Source organism: Poeciliopsis prolifica, unplaced genomic scaffold, assembly GCF_027474105.1.
Source record: "Poeciliopsis prolifica strain line A6 unplaced genomic scaffold, Auburn_PproV2 SCAFFOLD009, whole genome shotgun sequence".
Classification (NCBI taxonomy): Eukaryota; Metazoa; Chordata; class Actinopteri; order Cyprinodontiformes; family Poeciliidae; genus Poeciliopsis; species Poeciliopsis prolifica.
The window spans coordinates 920,184-933,940 of record NW_026562384.1 but is presented as its reverse complement, the minus strand read 5'-3'; the positions used below and the strand labels follow the sequence as shown (position 1 = coordinate 933,940).

At 39.8% G+C, this 13,757-nt stretch overlaps 8 non-coding genes across 8 annotated transcripts; 4 read left to right on the top strand and 4 right to left on the bottom strand.

The window, feature by feature from the left end:
• The first annotated feature begins 558 nt into the window (after positions 1–558).
• trnaa-agc (transfer RNA alanine (anticodon AGC)) lies at positions 559–631 on the top strand. The gene has a single exon. It is a non-coding gene; the product is annotated as a tRNA-Ala (tRNA).
• Positions 632–1,261: 630 nt separating this feature from the next.
• trnas-gcu (transfer RNA serine (anticodon GCU)) lies at positions 1,262–1,343 on the bottom strand. Its single transcript has one exon. It is a non-coding gene; the product is annotated as a tRNA-Ser (tRNA).
• Positions 1,344–2,243: 900 nt separating this feature from the next.
• Positions 2,244–2,316, top strand: trnaa-cgc (transfer RNA alanine (anticodon CGC)). Its single transcript has one exon. It is a non-coding gene; the product is annotated as a tRNA-Ala (tRNA).
• Positions 2,317–4,529: 2,213 nt separating this feature from the next.
• On the bottom strand, positions 4,530–4,611 carry trnas-gcu (transfer RNA serine (anticodon GCU)). Its single transcript has one exon. It is a non-coding gene; the product is annotated as a tRNA-Ser (tRNA).
• A 105-nt stretch (positions 4,612–4,716) lies between these two features.
• On the top strand, positions 4,717–4,789 carry trnaa-ugc (transfer RNA alanine (anticodon UGC)). Its single transcript has one exon. It is a non-coding gene; the product is annotated as a tRNA-Ala (tRNA).
• A 1,434-nt stretch (positions 4,790–6,223) lies between these two features.
• Positions 6,224–6,305, bottom strand: trnas-gcu (transfer RNA serine (anticodon GCU)). The gene has a single exon. It is a non-coding gene; the product is annotated as a tRNA-Ser (tRNA).
• A 105-nt stretch (positions 6,306–6,410) lies between these two features.
• On the top strand, positions 6,411–6,483 carry trnaa-ugc (transfer RNA alanine (anticodon UGC)). The gene has a single exon. It is a non-coding gene; the product is annotated as a tRNA-Ala (tRNA).
• Positions 6,484–12,579: 6,096 nt separating this feature from the next.
• trnaf-gaa (transfer RNA phenylalanine (anticodon GAA)) lies at positions 12,580–12,652 on the bottom strand. Its single transcript has one exon. It is a non-coding gene; the product is annotated as a tRNA-Phe (tRNA).
• Positions 12,653–13,757: the final 1,105 nt, after the last annotated feature.

Below are 13,757 nucleotides of genomic sequence, written 5' to 3'. Positions count from 1 at the left end.
GGGAATCAAGTGGTAGAGCGTTCGCTTAGCATGCGAGAGGTAGCTGGATTGATGCCTGTATTCTGCAAAACGTCTGTATATCGGCCACTTAGTCTTTTACTTAAAATCAAGTATCTTGAGGTAGAGGGATCAATCCCCGCAATCTCCAGAATCTCTATAACTGGGCTAACTATTCTTTTCACTTCAGATCTTTTATCTTGTCAAGTACGACAATATCCGTAGAATGGGTCAATGGTTTACGAGCTATTCTCATCATTTGTCTGAAATCTACTCACAATCCTGAGAATTTCTGGTAATTTTTCAATGTAAGAGTGTGGGGAATTAGCTCAAGTGGTAGAGCGCTCGCTTAGCATGTGAGAGGTAGCGGGATCGATGCCTGCATTCTCCAGAAACTCCTTATCTTGGCTAATCAGACTTCTCACTTGAAATACATTCTCTTGTCAAATACCACCCTCTCCAGCAGAATGTTATATGGCCTTATGAAAAGCTCTTTTAATTTCTTGAATGAAATGTATTGAAAATCCGGAGAATTTCCGGACTTTTTTCTTGAAAGAGCAAGGGGAATTAGCTCAAGTGGTAGAGCGCTCGCTTAGCATGTGAGAGGTAGCGGGATCGATACCCGCATTCTCCAGAATGTCTTGATCTCTGCAAGTTATTTTTTCACTTCAGGTTGAGTATTTTGTCAAGTACCACTATCTCCAGCAGAATAGTTCAAGGCTTACAATGAACTCCTTCATTTCATCTTTTGACTGAAACCTACTGCAGTTTTTGAGATCTTCTGATCTGTTTTCTTATAAGCATGTGGGGAATCTAGTGGTAGAGCGTTCGCTTAGCATGCAAGAGGTAGCGGGATTGAGGCCTGTTTTCTGCAGAACTTCCGTATGTCGGCCACTTTGTCCTTTTACTTAAAATCGAGTATCTAGAGGTAGCGAGATTGATCCCCGCATTTTGCAAGCTGGTCTACTCTATCTGTTATCTTTCCCATCAACGAAGATTGAGTATCTCATGGTGTACTGGCGTGTGCTTCAGTACTGTATGGTCATAACCCAGTTGTCATAATGAATGTTATGGAATTTGTGTTCTTTGCACTTTACTGGTCAATTTAACAGTTGACTAGGGAATTAAAATAACAAGCAATGTATCCTTGATGAAACTTGAACATCCTGAGTGATCTTTATCAAACTATTCATAGTAGACCCCTAACACAGAAAACTCTTATTTCATGTGTCAGAGGTCACATGCCTTCCCAATGTAATACATCCGACGAGGATGGGATTTGAACCCATGCGTGCTTAGCACAATGGATTAGCAGTCCATCGCCTTAACCACTCGGCCACCTCGTCCTTGTTGTGAGTACTGAGTGGAGGTCCCTTGTGCCATAATAACACAATGGACTGGGCGCCAGTTACACTCCTGAGGTTTTCTGATACTTTTTCTTGTTAGAGCGTGGGGAATTAGCTCAAGTGGTAGAGCGCTCGCTTTGCATGTGAGAGGTAGAGGGATCGATGCCCGCATTCTCCAGAATGACTTGATCTTAACAAATTTTTCTTTTCACTTCAGGTGGAGTATTTTGTCAAGTACCAGCATCTCTAGCAGAATAGTTCAAAGGCTTACAATAAACACTTTCATGTTCTTTTGACTGAAACCTACTGCAGTTTCTGAGATCTTCTGATCTGTTTTCTTATCAGCATGTGGGAATCAAGTGGTAGAGCGTTCGCTTAGCATGCGAGAGGTAGCGGGATTGATGCCTATATTCTGCAAAACGTCTGTATATTGGCCACTTACTTAAAATCGAGTATCTTGAGGTAGTAGCGAGATCAATGCCCGCAATCTCCAGAATCTCTATAACTGGGCTACCTATTCTTTTCACTTCAGATCTTTTATCTTGTCAAGTACTACAATCTCAGTAGAATGGGTCAATGGTTTACGAGCTTCTCATCATTTGTCTGAAATCTACTCACAATCCTGAGAATTTCTGGTAATTTTTCAATGTAAGAGTGTGGGGAATTAGCTCAAGTGGTAGAGCGCTCGCTTAGCATGTGAGAGGTAGCGGGATCGATGCCTGCATTCTCCAGAAACTCCTTATCTTGGCTAATCAGACTTCTCACTTGAAATACATTCTCTTGTCCAATACCACCCTCTCCAGCAGAATGGTATATGGTCTTATGAAAAGCTCTTTAATTTCTTGAATGAAATGTATTGAAAATCCGGAGAATTTCCGGACTTTTTTCTTGAAAGAGCAAGGGGAATTAGCTCAAGTGGTAGAGCGCTCGCTTCGCATGTGAGAGGTAGCGGGATCGATGCCCGCATTCTCCAGAATGACTTGATCTTTGCAAATTTTTCTTTTCACTTCAGGTCGAGTATTTTGTCAAGTACCACCATCTCTAGCAGAATAGTTCAAAGGCTTACAATAAACACTTTTCATGTTCTTTTGACTGAAACCTACTGCAGTTTCTGAGATCTTCTGATCTGTTTTCTTATCAGCATGTGGGGAATCAAGTGGTAGAGCGTTCGCTTAGCATGCGAGAGGTAGCTGGATTGATGCCTATATTCTGCAAAACGTCTGTATATCGGCCACTTAGTCTTTTTACTTAAAATCGAGTATCTTGGGGTAGTGGGATCGATCCCCGCAATCTCCAGAATCTCTATAACTGGGCTACCAATTCTTTTCACTTCATATCTTTTATCTTGTCAAGTATGACAATCTCCGTAGAATGGGTCAATGGTTTACGAGCTATTCTCATCATTTGTCTGAAATCTACTCACAATCCTGAGAATTTCTGGTAATTTTTCAATGTAAGAGTGTGGGGAATTAGCTCAAGTGGTAGAGTGCTTGCTTAGCATGTGAGAGGTAAAGGGATTGATGCCTGCATTCTCCAGAAACTCCTTATCTTGGCTAATCAGACTTCTCACTTGAAATATACCACCCTCTCCAGCAGAATGGTATATGGCCTTATGAAAGCTCTTTTAATTTCTTGAATGAAAATGTATTGAAAATCCGGAGAATTTCCGGACTTTTTTCTTGAAAAGCAAGGGGAATTAGCTCAAGTGGTAGAGCGCTCGCATTGCATGTGAGAGGTAGCGGATCGATGCCCGCATTCTCCAGAATGACTTGATCTTTGCAAATTTTTCTTTTCACTTCAGGTCGAGAATTTTGTACCACCATCTCTAGCAGAATAGTTCAAGGGCTTACAATAAACACTTTTCATGTTCTTTTGACTGAAACCTACTGCAGTTTCTGAGATCTTCTGATCTGTTTTCTTATCAGCATGTGGGGAATCAAGTGGTAGAGCGTTCGCTTAGCATGCGAGAGGTAGCGGGATTGATGCCTGTATTCTGCAAAACGTCTGTATATCGGCCACTTAATCTTTTACTTAAATTCGAGTATCTTGAGGTAGCGGGATCGATCGCAATCTCCAGAATCTCTATAACTGGGCTACCTATTCCTTTCACTTCAGATCTTTTATCTTGTCAAGTATGACAATCTCCGTAGAATGGGTCAATGGTTTACGAGCTATTCTCATCATTTGTCTGAAATCTACTCACAATCCTGAGAATTTCTGGTAATTTTTCAATGTAAGAGTGTGGGAATTAGCTCAAGTGGTAGAGCCCTCGCTTAGCATGTGAGAGGTAGCGGGTTCGATGCCTGCATTCTCCAGAAACTCCTTATTTTGGCTAATCAGACTTCTCACTTAAAATACATTCTCTTGTCAAATACCACCCTCTCCAGCAGAATGGTATATGGCCTTATGAAAAGCTCTTTTAATTCTTGAATGAAATGTATTGAAAATCCGGAGAATTTCCGGACTTTTTTCTTGAAAGAGCAAGGGGAATTATCTCAAGTGGTAGAGCGCTCGCTTAGCATGTGAGAGGTAGCGGGATCGATACCCGCATTCTCCAGAATGATTTGATCTTAACAAATTTTCTTTTCACTTCAGGTTGAGTATTTTGTCAAGTACCACTATCTCCAGCAGAATAGTTCAAGGGCTTACAATGAACTCCTTTCATGTTCTTTGACTGAAACCTACTGCAGTTTTTGAGATCTTCTGATCTGTTTTCTTATAAGCATGTGGGGAATCTAGTGGTAGAGCGTTCGCTTAGCATGCAAGAGGTAGCGGGATTGAGGCCTGTTTTCTGCAGAACTTCCGTATGTCGGCCACTTTGTCCTTTTACTTAAAATCGAGTATCTAGAGGTAGCGAGATTGATCCCCGCATTTTGCAAGCTGGTCTACTCTATCTGTTATCTTTCCCATCAACTAAGATTGAGTATCTCATGGTGTACTGGCGTGTGCTTCAGTACTGTATGGTCATAACCCAGTTGCCATAATGAATGTTATGGAATTTGTGTTCTTTGCACTTTACTGGTTAATTTAACAGTTGACTAGGGAATTAAAATAACAAGCAACGTGTCCTTGATGAAACTTGAACATCCTGAGTGATCTTTATCAAACTATTCATAGTAGACCCCTAACACGGAAAACTCTTCTTCCATGTGTCAGAGGTCACATGCCTTCCCAATGTAATACATCCGACGAGGATGGGATTTGAACCCATGCGTGCTTAGCACAATGGATTAGCAGTCCATCGCCTTAACCACTCGGCCACCTCGTCCTTGTTGTGAGTACTGAGTGGAGGTCCCTTGTGCCATGATAACACAATGGACTGGGCGCCAGTTACACTCCTGAGGTTTTCTGATACTTTTTCTTGTTAGAGTGTGGGGAATTAGCTCAAGTGGTAGAGCGCTCGCTTTGCATGTGAGAGGTAGCGGGATCGATGCCCGCATTCTCCAGAATGACTTGATCTTTGCAAATTTTTCTTTTCACTTCAGGTCGAGTATTTTGTCAAGTACCACCATCTCTAGCAGAATAGTTCAAGGGCTTACAACAAACACTTTTCATGTTCTTTTGACTGAAACCTACTGCAGTTTCTGAGATCTTCTGATCTGTTTTATTATCAGCATGTGGGGAATCAAGTGGTAGAGCGTTCGCTTAGCATGCGAGAGGTAGCTGGATTGATGCCTATATTCTGCAAAACGTCTGTATATCGGCCACTTAGTCTTTTTACTTAAAATCGAGTATCTTGGGGTAGTGGGATCGATCCCCGCAATCTCCAGAATCTCTATAACTGGGCTACCTATTCTTTTCACTTCAGATCTTTTATCTTGTCAAGTACGACAATATCCGTAGAATGGGTCAATGGTTACGAGCTATTCTCATCATTTGTCTGAAATCTACTCACAATCCTGAGAATTTCTGGTAATTTTTCAATGTAAGAGTGGGGCATTAGCTCAAGTGGTAGAGCGCTCGCTTAGCATGTGAGAGGTAGCGGGATCAATGCCTGCATTCTCCAGAAACTCCTTATCTTGGCTAATCAGACTTCTCACTTGAAATACATTCTCTTGTCAAATACCACATTCTCCAGCAGAATGGTATATGGCCTTATGAAAAGCTCTTTTAATTACTTGAATGAAATTTATTGAAAATCCAGAGAATTTCTGGACTTTTTTTTTGAAAGAGCAAGGGGAATTAGCTCAAGTGGTAGAGCGCTCGCTTCGCATGTGAGAGGTAGCGGGATCCATGCCTGCATTCTCCAGAATGACTTGATCTTTGCAAATTTTTCTTTTCACTTCAGGTGGAGTATTTTGTCAAGTACCACCATCTCTAGCAGAATAGTTCAAAGGCTTACAATAAACACTTTTCATGTTCTTTTGACTGAAACCTACTGCAGTTTTTGAGATCTTCTGATCTGTTTTCTTATAAGCATGTGGGGAATCTAGTGGTAGAGCGTTCGCTTAGCATGCAAGAGGTAGCGGGATTGAGGCCTGTTTTCTGCAGAACTTCCGTATGTCGGCCACTTTGTCCTTTTACTTAAAATCGAGTATCTAGAGGTAGCGAGATTGATCCCCGCATTTTGCAAGCTGGTCTACTCTATCTGTTATCTTTCCCATCAACTAAGATTGAGTATCTCGTGAAGTACTGGCGTGTGCTTCAGTACTGTATGCTCATAACCCAATTGCCATAATGAATGTTATGGAATTTGTGTTCTTTGCACGTTACTGGTCAATTTAACAGTTGTCTAGGGAGTTAAAATAACAAGCAATGTATCCTTGATGAAACTTGAACATCCTGAGTGATCTTTATCAAACTATTCATAGTAGACCCCTAACACAGAAAACTCTTCTTCCATGTGTCAGAGGTCCCATGCCTTCCCAATGTAATACATCCGACGAGGATGCGATATGAACCCATGCGTGCTTAGCACAATGGATTAGCAGTCCATCGCCTTAACCACTCGGCCACCTCGTCCTTGTTGTGAGTACTGAGTGGAGGTCCCTTGTGCCATAATAACACAATATACTGGGCGCCAGTTACACTCCTGAGGTTTTCTGATACTTTTTCTTCTTAGAGCGTGGGGAATTAGCTCAAGTGGTAGAGCGCTCGCTTTGCATGTGAGAGGTAGCGGGATCGATGCCCGCATTCTCCAGAATGACTTGATCTTAACAAATTTTTCTTTTCACTTCAGGTCGAGTATTTTGTCAAGTACCACCATCTCTAGCAGAATAGTTCAAAGGCTTACAATAAACACTTTTCATGTTCTTTTGACTGAAACCTACTGCAGTTTCTGAGATCTTCTGATCTGTTTTCTTATAAGCATGTGGGGAATCAAGTCGTAGAGCGTTCGCTTAGCATGCGAGAGGTAGCGGGATTGATGCCTATATTCTGCAAAACGTCTGTATATCGGCCACTTAGTCTTTTTACTTAAAATCGAGTATCTTGGGGTAGTGGGATCGATGCCCGCAATAACACAATGGACTGGGCGCCAGTTACACTCCTGAAGTTTTCTGATACTTTTTCTTGTTAGAGTGTGGGGAATTAGCTCAAGTGGTAGAGCGCTCGCTTTGCATGTGAGAGGTAGCGGGATCGATGCCCGCATTCTTCAGAATGACCCTTCAATGAAGAATGATTATTTTGTGAAGTACTTGAGTATGTCTATTGTCAGGTTTTTTCACCTGGACATTCTCACACACTGGAAAAATGGAGAAAGACAATTCAAGATTTGGAGCAAGGAAGATTTCTCCATCTCAATCTTCCAAAACCTACACTCTGAACCACGTTCATCGACATTGCTTTTTATTTTCCTTAGGGTAGTCCGTTGTTACAGACATGTTAAACAGCTTCTAGAAGGAGGGGCAAAACAGAAAACTCCGATGCCATTGCACCATACATACTGGCAATGAAGTTTCTTAGTATTTATGCATCTCTGGCATTAAGGAAGTTTCATAATCTCGGAGTGACAAACTTTGACCGTTTAGTATTTGGTGTTTCTTTGTCCGGTCAGCTCTCCAGAGTGGTTGGCCTCTCCTTCCAAATTGGCATGCTTATCTCCTCTTTCAGAACTTACGAAAAGGGACAAATTCTAGAAACATAGAATCTCACATTCAATATAATAATTAGTATTTATATAGAATTTATATAGTTTATTACTTTAATACTATCATCTATACTCATGACCCAGTTGCCAAAATGGATGTTATGGAATTTGTGTTTGATTTTTTTCTCATCATCATAACAGTTCTCCGACAGTGGTGGGATTCACATCTATGCATGCAAAGCACTATGTATGTGTAGTACATAGTGATATTACCATATCACTTTAGGTAATATGTATGTATTACCTAATATGTATGTATTACCTAAAGTGTCAAAACATAATAATTTAGATTTAACGTTACATTCTTAATTTCTCCAGCCAAGATCCAGTAAATAGTTTTATGACAAAACAGAAATGGTAAAGAATGTCTCCAAAATACTCTGGTGTCATTCTGCTAGCTTCAACACTTTCAGCATCTTTGCTTAAGGTCTAATTCAAACCTCATTTTTAAATTCAACTAGACATAACTGTGTTATCAGCCTCTTTTTAAAACTGGCCTGTTATAATTTTTTTAATGTCCTGCACAGCTCACAATATGTTCCACTTTTATTCCTTTTTAACTTCAAGGCCAGATCATGTCTGGTTTTTTTCACTTGGTTAATCAGCTGGCTGACCACGTTCTATTGCTCACACAGACCAAAGCTGAGTAATAGGCCCAATATCCATTTTGTTGAGTTTGGCCAATATTTACCTTGTTGGCTGACAAAACCCTAAATGCAAATAGGATAATACAACAGATGACATTGGTTGAAACGTATCTTGTGTCATTTGCTGCTTATCCTACAAAATCTTGTTATAATTGTGTCAATATTAAAAAAATGTATTAAGCTTTTGTTCAATTTAAGCATTGCAAAGTCATAGAGCTTATCTGTGTTTATTAGAGAGAAATTACTTTCAAAACAGTTTTATGTCAATCCAGATGTATCCCAAATTGTAATTAATATACAAGTTTTTCTGATACCAGTACATTTATTCATTTGGGCATCGTTTATTAATGATTTGAATTATATTTTAGATATCGTTCATTGTCTGGCTTAAGTTGGGTTGGTTGCTGTCTTTGTCATTAACTTTGTCATATATTATCCTGTCCAGGATAAATACACATCTTCAAAGTCAAAAATTAAATCATTTTCAGTTTAACTTTTGGGGTTCACCATAAGTCTATGGAAGATTTAATTTGACATATGTGAACTGTATGCATTCAACAACTGAAACCAGACAACTAAATAACATAAATGGATAGATGGCGTAAAATGTATTGTTGGAACGATGGAAATATGCTCCAGTTTCTTCAGCTGCTATAGGAAGGAGTCCCCATTGTTGTTATCACTGCTCCCTATCAGCAACAATCTTTCCACTTTCCGCTGCATTTCAAACCTAATCGGTAATTTCCTCTGAAATCCATCTTTTGTCCTCTCATGTGACTTCCCTTTTTAAATCTCCTCACAGAAGTGCTTACTGCAAATCACAGTTAGTTGACATTAACTCCAATTTGCAAAGTTTCAATTTCCAAATGAAATTTTGCCTTTCCAGTAGGACAAGTCCCTTTCAAGCCAGAAAAATTCTGACATTTTTTTTCTGTGCTGAGAATTGATGAGCTCTATGTCTATTCCAATTGTCAACCCCAACATGCACATGCATTAACCATATCTATCTGGAGCTCAGCAGTAAAAGACAACTGTTGAGTTTGGTCTTCCAGAGCAATTTTGAAAAGATTTTATGAAAGTAGACCCTCGGCACAAAATCATAAACATAATTCAGGCCAACAGATCAACAGTTGTAGGTATGAGGGTGAGTTGAAAAAACTTCAGCAGTCAGAAATCTAGGCTGTCTCACCCCATAGTTGAGCTGCAGTTACACTCTAATTTAAGAAAAAAACAAAAACTTTGGTGCACTTAGAGGCAAGCTGTGGAAAAATTGTAAACAGTGCTGAGATCCTGTCTTCACTTCTGTACAGAGCACAGATGTATCCACAAACTAAAAGTTGAATGGCATTTGTAGGTGAAGCCATGATGGCACAGTGAGTCCTTAAAAAAGTGGATTTTCAGGATTTTTCAACATCTGACCCTATTGACTTGACTGGGGTTTTTGTGGCATAGTTTATTGTCACCTATTACATCGCGAGGATAACTCGAAACCCAGAAGAGTTAATAGCACCCTACTTGAGATCAAGCTGCACGCCTTGATAAAATATTTTATATCAAATTGTGGCGGTGCACGCAGCGGCTTCTGTCATCTTACCTTCAGTCAGTGCTTGGGGTTTTTCTTTTGGGGTGTAGTTTTTCGCCTATTACGTTGCCATGGCAACAAAAGTAGGCATTTTCTCGAGATTGGTCGGAGCTCGTGCCGTTAGCTCCTCACATACGTCATTTAACCAGGATGCACTGTAAATTAAACAACAAATTTTCATTTGAATTAATATAAACTAAACTGCCTACAATATTTTTACCGCATTGCTTTGTTTAAGTGAAATAAATCTATTTCAAATGAAGTCTATTTTCACAACTGGTCATGTCGCATTAAGATTTGTGAATTCTTACAAGGTATTTAGAACTAAAAGTTAGACTGTTGTGCATCAGACAATGTTTATCTGCCGTTTAAAAGAATTTCCCAGATGCTCTTTAAATTTGGTTATTTTTCTAAATATGTCGGAACCATGTCTGACTGAGCATTGTGTCTAAAATTAGCTTCCACTTCAGCGCTGGTATTTCACCTGGATAAACAACTACTGTGCAAATTCACATGGAGAAGAAAAGTGATGTTAGACTCTCAAAGGGCCTTTCAACATGTACAAGAAAGAACAGAGTTTCAATATGATGAAACAACCGAACAGCATAATAATGTGCGCGGTAAAAATGACCACAAAGACCTCAGAGGAAAAGACGAAAAAGGTTTTGAATGTGCACCGTCATTAGTCGAAATGTCAAAACAACTAACTCTGCATGGTGTCGGCCATATGTGCTGGAGTCATAAGCACCAGCTGTAATGCTTTCACTACATACAGTATGCTGTGCCACAGCTCTTCAAACAACTTCCACGCTAATATTTAAGCCAGAGTGATTGATGGCACCTGAATGGAGAGGCTTTAAGACATCGGTGTTCAGTCTCCCAGCATCATCAGCTAAAAGCAGCCTCATTTATTCTGCAAAGCTGTTCGTACGCATGAGCGTACCATATGGCAGTTGGCCGCGAATATTTCCTAATCATTTACGGTGATGTTTGATTTGTTCCATATCCATGAGCGAGGGACACACAGACATGAGGCACATCTGTACAAACTTTATGTTTCTTCCTAGACAAAAGCATACGCATACTCATTGTAAAATTCATGTGAAGCTCATAATCATTCATTTTCCAATGACGAACATCTCAGTCTTTGAAATATTCATTTCACTATGTTCTTTATGTTGGGTGATTTCCTCCATTGTATCGATTGTATCTGTTATCAGCCGTCGCTTTACCTGCTTGTGGGAAACAAACAAAATGGAAAGTCATTAAATAAACTTGCGCCGGGCTGTTCGACATGCTACGCTAGAGTGTCCTCAACAGCTAAGCACCAAAGGATGTTGCTGATGATGATGTTTGCGTGATTATTTGTGTGAAAGCTGTAGAGTACCTGCACATTCATATAGTGTGGATGTCTGCATATTGAGATTTAGCTGCTATATAAAGCACATAACTACCTGACTAATGACTTTCCTGCTGTTTAAGCCCCCACCTTGTTTTCGGACAAATCGTTCGCAGTCGGCACAAGCACATTGGCTAAACAAGTCAGCAGCTAAATGGCTGTAAATCAGCTTTTTTCACTGCATTGTGCAGAGTGTCATGAGAGCTGCTTATGCTTTCACAAACGCAAAGGTGCTTCAAAACCCAAAAAGTGGCAGGACAAAAAGGAAACAGGTAAAAAAGAAATGGCTCTTTCACTTTAAGTGTCAATGAGTTCCAAGTTCAACAAGGGCTTACCAGGCATTTTGATGAACATATTGAACTTGATCTATATGTTTTGTTGCTGAATATGAACAAAGGGCGGGTATGAGGATGTGATGAAAAATGAGTGAAAAGATATTATAAACGTGACAGAGCCTCGAAGAAGAGGAGCATCAAGAAAAAATTTGATGGTAACGGGGGGATTTGACAACTAAAGCCTTTTTAAACTGACTGGTGTTCATACCACTCACTCTAACCAGTTAGGCCAGAAAAACAGCATAAAAGTTTTATGCTTTCACATTCTTTCGTAATTAAACCTAGAGAAAGTCAAGCTGACAGTGAAGTTTGATTAAAGATGGCTTGACAGTTACAATGACTTCATTTGAATTGGTTTTTCACCTCAACAACTTGTTGAGTTTGGGAGTTGCACATGCAGTTCTTGCCTGTTCTGTGTAGAACTGACCACTGACCCAACATACAGGTTTTTATTTCAATTGTGAGAGGAAGCCAGATTGGGTTTGTTTCTGCCCAATTGGGCTGGTTTTGAACAAACAGCTTTAGGTGGATTGTTGAAATCTCGGCTGCTTTTAACATTTGATGATGTAGTTTACAGAAAGTGTTCAGAAAAAAATTCATTCAAAATAGTTGTCACTGTATGGCAGAGAAGCAGAAAACACTTAATAAAATGTAGTCTTACTTTACTGCATTTTATCTCATTAGTTTAGAGAAACATCTGGAGTCTGTTGAATGTGGCATCAATGATTAGCCATTATTTAATCAAGCATCACTATGTATTAGTATTGTAAAGCACAAATCCCAGACATCATAGTGAACTGGTACTATTTTCTTACATCACAATTTAAAAAGACAGTGTGCTACAAAAAACTCAAGTTTCATGTTCAAAGAATCCTTTGCAGTCCCAGATCTGGTTCTGTCAAAACATCACAAAGACCATAAAAACATCAAAAGTCTATTTTGTCGCTGTTTCTGTGAGTTTCATTCGACTTTGAGATTTGGGATGTTGGCTCAGTTTTGCATTGGAAGCTTGTCGGTCAGATCTGGGAGTTTTTACCGGAGAAGTAAGTACAAACAAAGACAGAACATTAAACTCCACAAAGAGAATCTGCAACTCAAAACTGTTTTAGACTTAGACTTGTACTTTATTGATCCCTTGGGAAGACTCCCACAGGAAATTAAAGAAAGATACAATCCATCGTTCCCTGCCGAAACCCGGGATCGAACCAGGGACCTTCAGATCTTCAGTCTAACGCTCTCCCAACTGAGCTATTTCGGCACAGATTTACTCTCTTTGGCAGCAATGGTGTCCAACGTCAGTCCTCAAGGCCTGCATTGCTTAGTTTTTTCATAACTGCAGCACATCTGAACCAGTAAACGTTTGTCAGCAGATTACTACAGAACCATTTCATTCTCAGGAGCCATTTGGATCATTTGTTCACACACTGATAGTGTAAGTAAGGGTAATTGTTACTGCAGCCTGCAATGTTTGGGTGACAGACGGACTTAGCAGGGGTTGGAACCATCAACCCTCCAGTTACAAGATCTGACTCCTGAACTACTTCGAGTTTTGCAAATCGTAAGGATAAACTTTAAATCAGTCAAATGTACATTGGGTAATGATAATGCTCATTTCCTTTACAGAAAAAAACTATTTCTCTGGAAAAATATCAATCTGTAACATGAAACTGTTTAAGAGAAACCTGAAGGTACAATTTCCTTCCAACTGCGATTGGTGTTCATGAGCGAAATAATATTTATTTACTTCAGCTGTTACATCACTGAGGTTACGTTGATGTTTGCCTGCCACGTTTCTGAAGCAGAAAATGAAAAGTTTACCGCTTAATGCTCCTTCTAGTTAGAAACTCCCATAGGATTGCCTGCGGCTCTGTTTCTCAAACTTATATGAGCGAGTGGGTTTATCTCCAATTGTACTTAGCTCAGCTCAGCTCTGCAAGCTTTACTTTAAATGATTCACACACGACTCTGTTTATTTAACATATACACGAAAATAGAAAACTGAAAAGAAAAGTTTGGCTTCCCTTTTCTAAAGTTGTGTGGAAAGGAAAGCGACTGTCATTCTTCTGGTTTTATGCCTTTCTCTACTTGCAAGTCAAATTACCCTGCACAGTGTTGTCAGTCCCTTGCCTGGAAGCGTGTTAATAGACAGCGTAACTAAGTGTTTTAATTCAAAGTGCACTCATATTTAATTAAGCGTATGGTAATAGCTCTGTCAGGAGAGAAACTTTTATACCTTCTGACGCTGGTCTTTTGTTTTTGCCCGACTGCCACCTGCGGTGCTGTGTGGATTGTTTCAGGATAGCTTCATTTGCATGGCCCTCAGTTAAATTTTAATTCAGAAAGCCCCACATGAAGGTATGCTA